This window comes from Scyliorhinus canicula, chromosome 5, assembly GCF_902713615.1.
Source record: "Scyliorhinus canicula chromosome 5, sScyCan1.1, whole genome shotgun sequence".
Taxonomy (NCBI): domain Eukaryota; kingdom Metazoa; phylum Chordata; class Chondrichthyes; order Carcharhiniformes; family Scyliorhinidae; genus Scyliorhinus; species Scyliorhinus canicula.
Genome location: NC_052150.1, coordinates 50,476,169 through 50,488,863, shown reverse-complemented (window position 1 = coordinate 50,488,863; position 12,695 = coordinate 50,476,169).

Below are 12,695 nucleotides of genomic sequence, written 5' to 3'. Positions count from 1 at the left end.
CATGGGATGTGGGTGTCACTAGCTGGTCCAGCATTTAGTGCCCACCCCTGAGGGTATTTATCATCACTGTGGGTCTGGAGTCACCTGTAGGCAAGACCAGGTAAGGATGGCAGATTTCCTTCCCTAAAGGACATTAGTGAACCAAATGGGCTTTTATGACAATGACTTCGTGGTTATATTTAGATTTTTTGTTCCAGACATTTATTGAATTCAAATTTTACCATCTACCATGGTGGGATTCGAACCCGGGTCCCCAGAGCATGACTCTGGGTCACTAGTCCAGCGACAATACCCCTGTGCCACTGCCTCCCTAATGCTGTCTGGAAATCTAAGTACACCACATTTCTAGGTTCACCTTTATCCACATTGCTTGCTATTTCCTCAAAGAACTCTAATTTAGTCAAACACTTCCCTTTCACAAAACCATGATTGCATGCATTAAGTGTTTCTACATGCTCTGCTATAACCTTCATAATAACAGATTCCAACATTTTCCCTATGCCAGATGTTAGGCTAATTGGCCTGTAGTTTCCTGGGGTGGAATTCTCCGACCCCCCGGGGGTCGGAGAATCACCCGGGGTCGGCGTCAATCCCGCCCCCGCCGTGCCCCAAATTCTCCGCAACCCGGGAATCGGTGGGGGCGGGAATCGCACTGCGCCGGTCAGCGGGCCCCCCATGGCAATTCTCCAGCCTGCGATGGGCCGAAGTCCCGCCGCTGACAGGCTGTTCCTGCCGGCGGGAATCAAAGCACGTCTGGTGCCGGCGGGATTGGCGGCGAGGGAGGGTGCCGGGGTCCTGGGGGGGGCGCGGGGCGATCTGGCCCCGGGGGGTGCCCCCATGGTGGCCTGGCCCGCGATCGGGTCCCACCGATCAGTGTGCGGGCTTGTGCCGTGGGGGCACTCTTTTTCTTCCGCCCCGCCATGGCCTTCACCATGGCGGGGGCGGAAGAGAACCCCCTGCGCTGCGCATGCGCCGGGATGACGTCAGCAGCCGCTGGCGCACCGGCGCATGCGCGGACGTCCGCCGGCCGGCGAAGGCCTTTCGGCCCCTACTGGCGGGGCGCCAAAGGACGTTCGCGCCGGCCGGCGGAGGGGGAGCCACTCCGGCGCGGACCTAGCCCCTAAAGGTGCAGAGAACTCAGCACCTTTGGGGAGGCCCGACGCTGGAGTGGTTCACGCCACTCCGTCCCGCCGGGACCCCCTGCCCCGCCGGGTAGGGGAGAATCCCGGCCCTGATTTCTGGTTCCTCCTGTCTTGAATAGAAGGGTTACATTTGCTATTTTCCAATCTTTCCAGAATCTAGGGAATTTTGGAAAATTACAACCAATGCATCTATTATCTTAACAGCCACTTTTATGACCCTCAGATGAAATCCATCAGGTTGTGGGGACTTGTTCTAATAATGTTCTCAGTATCATTTCCCTGGTGATTGTAATTGTTTCAAGTTCCTCAGTCCTGTTCACCTACTGATTCACAATTATTTCTGGGTAGCTATTCATGTCCTTTATAGTGACGATAGACAAAATAACTGTTCAATATCAGCAAACTGATTTTGTAGCCCGCAGCTTTTCTGCATATTTTATGCTGGAATCCCCGAAAGGTACACAACCAGAAGCACTAAATGATAAAATCTGCTTTGCTGTTAAGTATTTTCTGGCTAACGTTTATCTCTCAATCAACACAAGAAAAACAGATCATTTATCTCATAGTTTTTGGGTCCTAGTGTGCAGAAATTGACTGCTATGTTTCACTGCATTACAACAGGGTCGACACTTCAAAGCAGGTCATTGGCTTGAAGTAAATTTCCTGCTGTTTCGGAAGCCACTAGATAAAGACAAGTTATTGCTTTCTAGTAATTAGCACACAGGTTGGAGCAGCATGTGAAAACGCCAGTGAGATAAGGCAAGACAACATGAAAAACCCAGATGTCTGGGATAACGATGGCTAACACCAGCACATAACCATGAAAGCTGCCCAGTTGTTATATAACACCACATGGTTCACTAATGTGCTTTAGGCACTAGACGCCGCCGTCCAACTCAGTCTGGCCTGCAATGATCAAGCTCTAAACTTCTCATTCTTAATGACAACGGCACAGAGAACTACTAGCACAGTAGTTAGCACTGTTGCTCCACAGTGCCAGCATCCTGGGTTCGATTCCAGGCTTGGGTCACTGTGCAGAGTTTGCATGGGTTTCCTCCGGGTGCTCTGGTTTCCCCCCACAAGCACCGAAAGACATGCTTGTTAGGTGAACTGACATTCTGAATAATCTTTATTAGTATCACAAGTAGGCTTACATTAACATTCCAATGAAGCTACTGTGAAAATCTCCCAGTCGCCACACTTCGCCACCTGTTTGGGTACACAGAGGGAGAATTCAGAATGCCCAATTCACCTAACAAGCACGCATTTCGGGACTTGTGGGAGGAAACAGGAGCACCCAGAGGAGACCCACGCAGACACGGGGAGAACGTGTGGACGCTGCACAGTGAACCAAGCCGGGAATCAAACCTGGGACCCTGTTTCTGTGAAGCAACAGTGCTAACCACTGAGCTACTGTGCCGCCCAAAATTCTCCCTCAGTGAACAGACGCCGGAGTGTGGCGACTAGAGGATTTTCACAGCGCAGTGTTAATGTAAGCTACTTGTGACACTAATAAAGATTATTACTACCTTCTGAGAAAAACCTCACCCTCTCAAAGTAACAGGAATGGGTAACAATTGTGGCTGGGACCAGTGTCTTGGTGAGTCACTTAACCTGGCCTATGGATAGGCCTTTAAACTAAACGGAGAAAGTTAAAGCAACTGAAGAGTGTAGCAATGTAGGTAAAATCAAGCAGAGTCCGATAGGAAGGTACAGAGCAGTTTAACAGACACTACTAAAGGTCCATGCAGGAAGTAATAAGATTAAATTAAATTAAAGGTCTTTAATGGAATGCATGAAACATCTGAAATACGTTGCATAAAGTAGTGGCATAAAAGAGTTGAATAGCTTAGGTCTAATTGCCATTGCAGAAACATGGGCCAGGATTCTCCATTCCTGATCCCTCCGGGCAGGTTCAGCAATGGGAGCAGAAAATCTCGTGAGAACCATCAAATCCTTTCCCATCAATGTGAACATGTGATGCAATTGTCACCCCCCCCACCCCCCCCCCCCCCCCCCCGTCAGCCTGTCAGTGACTTTCAACATTGGGAACATCATTTGATTGAATTAGCATATCTTTATCAGACCTCCATACCTGAATCCATTCGCACCCCTGCACCCAGCCGTGTCAGAATAACCATCCACGTCGGCATTAGGGCAGAAAGGCGTAAAACGGGGCTGGTCTTCCAAGGCATGCACCTGGCGAGCAGACCTCTCAGGGTAGCTCAGGTGAGTGCATCCACTCATGCCAAGAAATCGCAATATTTCCCTTTGTGTCCAGGGTATTGGAAACTTCTCAATAACTTTTGTTTTCATATCCCATTGGGACCATTCGATCCTGTCCGATTGTATGGTGGAGGAAAGTGATTTGGGCTTTTCCAAATTCATTTTTGGCTAGGTTTACCACCAAATCCGCTTCCTGAAGTCGATCGAATAACTCCATCAGATGCTTTAAATGTTCCTTCCATGTCTGACTGAAAATCAGACCAGATCATCGAGGTATACTACACAATTGGGTAATCCTGAAACAACTTTGTTAGTTAACCGTTGAAATGTAGCTGGGGCGTTTTTCATGCCAAATGGCATAACTTTGAATTGGTAAATACCATCTGGAGTCACAAAAGCTGAAATCTCCTTCGCCCTTTCAGATAAAGGTACCTGCCAGTAACCTTTAAGTAAATCTAGTTTGTAAATAAAAGCTGATTGTTCCACCTTCTCAATGCAATCCTCCAAACTTGGAAGTTCTTGGAAGTACATTAACCTTTCTATAGTCCACACACAACTGTTTTGGTACCATCACTATGGGTGAGCTCCATTGGCTGCAACCCACTTCAATTATGCCGGTTTTAAGCATACTTTCAATTTCCTTGTTAACCTGTGCCAATTTTAAAGGGCTAAGTCTATATGGATGTTGTTTAATTGGAACAGCATTTCCCACATCTACATCATGTATAGCCATTTTAGTGCTTCCCAACTTATCTCCACAAACTTGCTCATGTGATATCAATAACTCTTTCAGGTCAGTTTGTTTTTTCTCTAGAAGGTAACTCAACAATTTATCCCAATTTTTAAGAACATCCTTGTTTTCCAATTTAATTTTAAGGATGTCAAATTCAAAGTCATCTGGATTCAGTTCTTCACTTTGAGTTGGAATCATTAATACCTCCTCCTTTTGCTCTCCTTCCCTTTCAATGTACCGTTTAAGAATATTCACATCACACACACGGTGAGTTTTCCTTCTATCTGGTGTTTTTACCACATAATTCACCTCACTTAATTTCCTTTCAATCTGATATGGTACACAATACCTAGCTTTTAAAGGCTCACCTAACACTGGTAACAACACTAAAACTTTATCTCCACTGGCAAAACTACAAACTTTTGCGTTCTTGCCCGTTATTCATTTCATCACATTTTGTGCAACTTTTAAATGTTGTCTAGCCAATTCACCTACTCTATTTAATTATTCCCGAAAAGTTTGACATGTAATCCAATAATGTAAGTTCCGACTGCTCACTCACCAATTTTTCCTTAATCAATTTAAGTGGTCCTCTTACCTCATGACCAAAAATTAGTTCAAAAGGACTGAATTTGGTTGACTCATTAGGTGCATCCCTAATTGCAAATAATACAAATGGAATTCCTTTATTCCAGTCCCCTGGATAATCGTGACAATAAGCCCTCAATAGTGTCCACTTTTCATCCACTTGCACATGTAAAGGTCTCCATTTTCTCATCAAGACATCATTTTTATGGTAATAACATTCTGGTATACACTCAGATTCCTCTTCCATGTCTGCCTTCTGATACATCCATTTTATGTCTATATCTTCCTGTTGTAACTCAGCCAATTTTCCTGAACTAAAAATATCCGCCTCATCCTCCACCTGTTCTTGTTCTTTTCCAACCATCTGATCAAAAATAGTTTTTGATAATTGAACTTCAACGTCATCTTCACTATTTGATTTGTCCTCTTGTCTTAACCTGTGACTTTGTGACCTTGTTACTACACAATCCGGAAAAATCCCAGGATATTCGTCCTTCAATACTTCAGTTGTCTGATTTTCCACTGGCTTATCAACCACAGTAGGCATCACTCCCATCTGCGATCCAACTATATCATTACCCAAGATAAACTGTATTCTCGGACAAGATAGTTCCTCTATTTCTCCTATTATCACTTTACCACTCTTCACTGAACTTTCCAACCTTACCTTATATAATGGAACACTACTCTTCTCACCCAGAATTCCACATATTACCACCTTTTCTGGCAATATTATTCCCAAACTACATAACTCCTCATCTCTTACCATTAAAGATTGACTAGTTCCCGTACCTCTTAAAATTGTGACTTCTTTATCTGCTCCTTCTGGTACACATTTTTTTTAAAATTTAGATTAGCCAATTATTTTTTCCAATTAAGGGGCAATTTAGCGTGGCCAATCCACCTACTCTGCACATTTTTGGGTTGTGGGGGCGAAACCCACGCAGACACGGGGAGAACGTGCAAACTCCACACGGACAGTGACCCAGAGCCGGGATCGAACCTGGGACCTCAGCGCCGTGAGGCGGTTGTGCTAACCACTAGGCCACCGTGCTGCCCTGCCGTCTGGTACACATGAGTAAACTTTACACACACAAGTAAAATCTGGCACCTTCTTATCAATCACCTCTTGATCAGGCTGTACAATCTTTTGCACCTCCTTTGCTTCACTTGGGCTTTCCTTGACCACTTTAACAAACCCCACTGTCGTATCCTGTTTTACCACATCAGCCTTCCCAGTGTTTTTCTTCAAGCACCAACACTGTGACTTTACATGGCCTAGTTTATTACAGTGAAAACATGTGAAACTTTTCATTTCTCTTCCACCCTCCTGGATTTCTTTTTTAATCTGAGGTACAGTCTCCTTATTATCTCCCATCAGATCTCCTTTACCTCTACCACTTGAGTATTTCTCTTTTCCACTGTTTCAATCCCTCACAGGCTGAAACTGACGTCGGAAACCAAGCTTTGATTTATGAACAATCATCTGCCATTTCTGCTGCTAACCTCGCAGTTTAACCCTCTGCTCTTCCACATGAGTTCTCACTCCATCAGGAATCCTCCAAAAGTATAATTTCTCTGAGAGCTTCATACGTTTGATCTATTTTCAAAGCCCTTATCCACCTATCAAAGTTACTCTGTTCGATTCTTTCAAACTCCATGTATATTTGACCGGGTTCTTTCCTTAAATTTCTAAATATTTGCCTGTAGGCTTCAAGCACTAGTTCATACCCACGTAAGATGGATTTTTTCACCTCCTCATACATCCAGATACCTCCTCTGGTAGTGATGCAAACACTTGACTCACCCTACCTACCAACTTTGTTTGAATCAGTAATACCCACATGTCCGGTGGCCATTTCATTTGTTTCACCACCTTCTCAAATGAAATGAAAAAGGCTTCTACCTCCTTCTCATCAAATATTAGCAATGCTTGGACATCTTTAAATAGATCACCACCAAGCCTTCGACTGTGACGCTCTTTCTCTTTATCCTCATCACCGTCCTCCAGCTGTACGTTTCCCTTTACATCCGCCAAATTTAACTGGCTGTCATGTTTCATGGCCATTTTCTGAAGTTCAAACTTTCTCTTTTCCCCTTTCCTGCCTTTCTCTTTCTTTGTTTCTTTCTTCTCTGTCCTTTTCTTTTTCCATGATCTGTATCTCATTTTCTCTCTCTTCTTCTCTTTCCTCTGTCTCTTTTTCTTTTTGTTCTGCAAGCACTGTTCTTTCTTTGTTTCTTTCTTCTCTCTCCATTTTCTTTCATTTCGTATTCAAGCTGCTTTAATTCTTTTTCATGTTTGATTTGCTTGATTTGTAACTGATATTTTGCCATTTCTAATGAGTCAGACTATATCTCAGGCAATTTTAAATGCTCAGCTAGCAACGTAAGTAGATCTTCTTTTCCTATGCTGTCAGATAACACAAGCTGCAATGTTTCTGCCAAAATTACAGCGTGTTTGGCTGGATGCAGTTCCAACTCTGAAAATTAAATTAAACACACATTGTAACTGCCAGCTCAAAAACTAAAGTAAAAATAGATAGTCTGCCCAGCTCCAACCACACTCTTACATCTCTGCAGCTATTTGATAAACACTCATTTCTTAAAGGTACATCCAGTACAGCTGTTTGATAAGCACCCATTTCTTAAAGGTACTCTCACATGACACTAGTCACTACCCGGACACTGCCCTCCGGCACTGCCCGACACTGACCCATAGCAGTGCTGGGACAGTGTCGGAGGGGAAGTGCTGAGGGGCAGTCTTGGGTGGCGTATGGGGGGGGGGGGGGCTGCAGGTGTGACCTCCTTAGCATTGGGGTGGCCTTTAAAAATTGCACCCCAATCTTCGAGGGACTAAGTTGCTGGCAGGACAGACGAATCAGAGGTCACCCCACCAGTGATTCGTCATGGGACTCGCCCTTGCTTTTTTTCTAAGAGTGAGACCCATCAGCAGCAAAAGGCGCCTGTGCTGCCGGTGGCTTCAACACTGCTTTTCCTGCCCTTTAACGGCCTTTGCCCGTGGGAAAATTCAGGCCATGGTTACACTGCCAAGATTGAGAAATAGATATTCCAGGGTACACAACTTTTAGAAAAGATAGACAGGCAAAGGAGGAGGAGAGGTAAACTTAAATGTATGACAAAAGGACAATAGTGGGATCTTGGCTGAATATCATGAAGTAGAATCAATGTGGCTTGAGATTAGGTAACGTAACAGTCAGACCATGCTTGTGGAAGTGATTCATAGATCCTCTAGAATTGGTTACACCATTAGTCAGAACATAAAACAATAAATTAATAAATTATTGGAGCGTGTAACAAAGGCAATATAATAATTGTGGGGGACCTTAATCTCATGTCTACTAGCCAAAGCAAATTGGCAAGGGAATTCTATAAGATGAGTTTGTAGAATGTTTTTGTGATAGTAGCAATATGTTGTGGAACTAGATAATGATAATGCTATTTTAGATCTAGAATTATGTAATGAGGTCGGGTTAATTACTACCGACATAGTAAATGATCAGTTGGGAACTAATGATCATAATAATGTTGAATTCCATGTTAAGTTTGAAACTGACACACTCCAATCAAAAGCAAGAATCTTAAACTTAAAGCCAATTTCATAGATATGAGGGAGAACTGACTAAGGTGGATGAGGTAACTAGACCATATGGCCATAAACAATGGAAAACATTTAAAGAAACAATTCAAAATATTCAACAAAAATGAAAAAAATCAGCAAGGAGTACCGATCCATTGTTGGCTAAGGAAGTGAAGTAGAGTATTAGATTAAAATGGTGGTTTGTCATAACCCCCACAAGGATCAAGGAGAAACCATCATTGATCTCCCTGTGGGACTCGTGGAGTACGAGCTTCCGGATAGGAAAGCCACCCATTTGGGTCTTGTTATGAACTAAGATAACAGCAGGACCCAAAACAGGGCCTGGAGTGGTTAGTACTCCAAACAAGGACTGTGCTGGGAGTGATATGCTGCTTGTCAATAGTTAAATAAAACTATACTCATTTAGCACCAGCCTCCTCTGAGTTACTAAACTGGTGACGAGGATTAAAAGAAATTGCAGACTCGCTCTTGGATCTGCCTACTCACAGGAGGTTCGCTGTGCAGGACATAACGTCATAGCAATTTAAGATGCCGTTATTTGGAAAGTCTTTGACGCAGGTCTGAAAGACTGGATCCAGTATGTGGAGCACATTAAGTACTTTTTCCAGGCAAGTGGGATTTTAAAGGAAGATCAGATGAAAGTCCTCCTGCTACCCTGCTGCGAGGTCCACACATTTGTGGTCATAAAGAGCCTGACCTTCGCAGCTGCACCGGACTCCAAATCCTTTGATGAGTTGGTCGCTTTGGTTTCAGAACACTATGACCTCAAAGCTTCCATAATTATGCAACGGTTTTGTTTTAATACGGCGGTGCGGTCTCCTGGCGAGTCAGTCACAGACTTTTTGACCCACCTGTGACATCTGGCTGAACACTGCAAGTTCAGGCTGTTCCTCTCCGAGAAGTCCATGGACTATAGCGTCCATAGTTTGGCCCGCCCTTCTTTGTGAACTCCATCAGCATCAAGAGATGGTGGCAGTCTGGTCAGAGTTACTCTGAAAGGGCGGCCCCAGTGACAGGTCTGTGGCAGAGTTCTAATCTCGGGTGCTATCCCTGACCGGTGGGGTACCTCTCCCGAGGATTAAGAGGAAAATGGGCTGCGTTGCCAACTGTGGTTGGTAGACCCGTGATGGTGAGGGCTGCCAATATCACAAAGAGAATGTTGCCCATCGTCACAAACCAAGGCCTTACATGTGGATGCCCCAGAGGAGGAGGACTGTTTAGTGCAGTTATACTGTGTCACAGCTCCGAAGTTGGCAGTGATACGGGTCACGTTGCACGCAAATGGTCATCCAGTGACCATGGAAATGGACACGAGCGCTGCCGTCTCCATTGTGGACATCCGCACATTTCGGCAACTTCTTGCAGGAATCTTGTCTCTGACATTGCGCGATACCACTGTACAATTGGCGACCTACACTGGGGAACCTTTGAAGGTTGTGGGGACCACCATGACTCCGGTAACGTATGGACGGCAATCGGTCCAACTTCTTTTGGCGTTGGTGCAGGGTCTGGAGATCATACACCTGGTATTGTCACAACTAGGCTTATATTAACACTTTCATTTAATGAAGCTACTGTGAAAATCCCCTATTCGCTTCACTCCGGCGCCTGTTCGGGTACAGAGAGGGAGAATGTCCAATTCACCTAACAAGCACTTCATTCGGAAGTTGTGGGAGGAAACCGGAGCACCCGGAGGAAACCCACGCAGACACAGGGAGAACGTGCAGACACCGCACAGACAGTGACTCAAGCAGGACTCAAACCCAGATGTAGTGGGTAACAAGACGATGGATGGAGCATAGTATGGTCAAGTGTGAGGTTATCAGCTCCAGTATGTGATTAACCATCAAACATGCTTTAGGACTTTTAATAAACAGTATATTAAAATGACCCTGCAAATCATGTAATCCTTGATATTTTGGGCTCCATGCAGTGCAAAGTCTCGAGTAAATATCTAACTAAATAGGGACATTCACAGCTGGCTGGGAAATTTAAATGTCTTAGTTTAAGGATGGATTGTCAACAAGAGAACTCCGTCAACCCATCATACTGCCTCCCCGAACAGGCGCCGGAATGTGGCGACTAGGGGCTTTTCACAGTAACTTCATTGAAGTCTACGCGTGACAATAAGCGATTTTCATTTCATTTCATTTCATACTGTTTAACCATGGACACAGAAACATTGGGATTCATTGGGGGTAATTTTGAGCCTGCGTTAGCCATGTGCAGAGGGGTGGGGAGCGGGCATTGAGGAGGGAACTTGCAGGCATGGAGGGGGAGTGGGCAGTGTTGTGGGGGGACACTTCAGTGTTGGTGGGCTGGAGAGCCCCCGATGCTTGTGTGGGTGAGGGGGGCACTGGCAATACCTCCATGCTGGGGGTGGGGTGGAGTTTAACTTCAGTTCTCATTCGGGTGCTTTTCAAAGAAGGTGCCCCTATCTCTGTGGAGCTGGCCTTGCCGGTTCTATCTGGCCCTGCCCCACCAGACGGATGGTGTAAACCGCGCCCACTCTTTATTTCACTCAGAAAGGCTCAAGGTCTGGAATGAAAACTGGCTTGTGCAGCTGGAGAGCTTCACACCTGTTTCCAGTCTGAGCTGACACTTTCAAAAACATACGGTAAGGTTTCGCCCAATGTTTGTTCAACGAATGTGCAAGGGATCCCATTGACCTTTTGAGTAATGATGGTTTCTCATCCAAACTAGACAGGATGAATTTCAAAGTGTTAAGTGACAACACAAGATGTGAAATCAACACACCACAGCCTTTGGAAAAAGCTGCTTGTGGATAGGGTTCCAAAGTTCAGCAGCGAACCAGCTGCAAGTTGACCATGTAACCAAGGTAATGAACCGCAGTAATGTAGAAGGATTCTCATCCACCTGCCTCAACTTGACATTCACCTGAAGAACGTCAGGTGAAATCTAACTACAGCATACTCTGGTTAAAAGATCTACCCTTTAACTTAAAACATCAGCTCATCTAAGAAACTCCAAGCCTGACACAAAAGAGAGACTGACACAATTATCTTTTTGCAATCATTGTTTTTTTCTTCATCATAGAATTTATAGTGCAGAAGGAGGCTATTTGGCCCATTGAGGCTGTGCCAGCCCTTGGAAAAAGCACCTCACTTAAGTCCATGCCTCCACCGTATCCCCGTTACCCAGTAACCCTACCTAACTTTTTTTTTGGGCACTCAGCGCAATTTATCATGGCAATCCACCTAACCTACACATCTTTGAACTGTGGGAGGAAACCGGAGCACCCGGAGGAAACCCACGCACACACGGGGAGAACGTGCAGACTCCCCCCAGACAGTGACCCAAGCCAGGAATCGAACCTGGAGCCCTGGAGCTGTGAATCACACTGTGCTAACCACTGTGCTACCATGCTGCCTGTATCCAAATCTGTATCCAGATTTTGAGATATAGTACATGTGAGGTGAATGAGTGAGATGTCCCTTTTTTAAATCTCCAGGCAAGTGTGGGATAATAAATAACCCTCTTCATTTTTGGACTCAAAAAAGCTTGCTGATGGAATAATTTAAATTGACACAATCACTGAAGGTAATAAAATAGACACCTTACAAAAAACACACTGATCATGGACAGTAAGAAAATACTGTCTGTGATGGTCATAAGGTTGGGTAGCACAAGTGGATAGCACTGTGGCTTCACAGCTCCAGGGTCCCAGGTTCGATTCCCGGCTGGGTCACTGTGTGGAGTCTGCACCTTCTCCCTGTGTCTGCGTGGGTTTTCTCCGGGTGCTCTGTTTCCTCCCACAGTCCAAAGATGTGCAGGTTAGGTGGATTGGCCATGATAAATTGCCCATAGTGTCCAAAATTGCCCTTAGTGTTGGGTGGAGTTACTGGGTTATGGGGATAGGGTGGAGGTGTTGACCTTGGGTAGGGTGCTCTTTCCAAGAGCTGGTGCAGACTCGATGGGCCAAATAGCCTCCTTCTGCTCTGTAAATTCTATGACTAGAAAAGCTGAATAGATTTTTTTTTCTAATTGAGGGGCAATTTAACATGGCCAATCCACCTACCCTGCACATCTTTGGGTTGTGGAGGTGAAAGCCACGCAGACACGGGGAGAATGTGCAAAGTCCACATGGACAGCGACCCGGGGCTGGGATCAAACCTGGGTCCTTGGCGCCATGAGGCAGCAGTGCTAACTGCCCTGAATAGATTTTTTTTAAAGGTGTGATACTTGTAAACTATGATATTCAGAGAAACTTGGGTGTGCACACACAAGGAACTCAAAATTAGCCTGCAGGGACAACAAACAATTAGGTAGGCAAATAGAATGTTGGCCTTCATTGCAAATGGATTAGAATGCCAGAATAAAGAGGTCTTGCTACAATTGTACTGGGCTTTGGTGAGACCATGCTTGA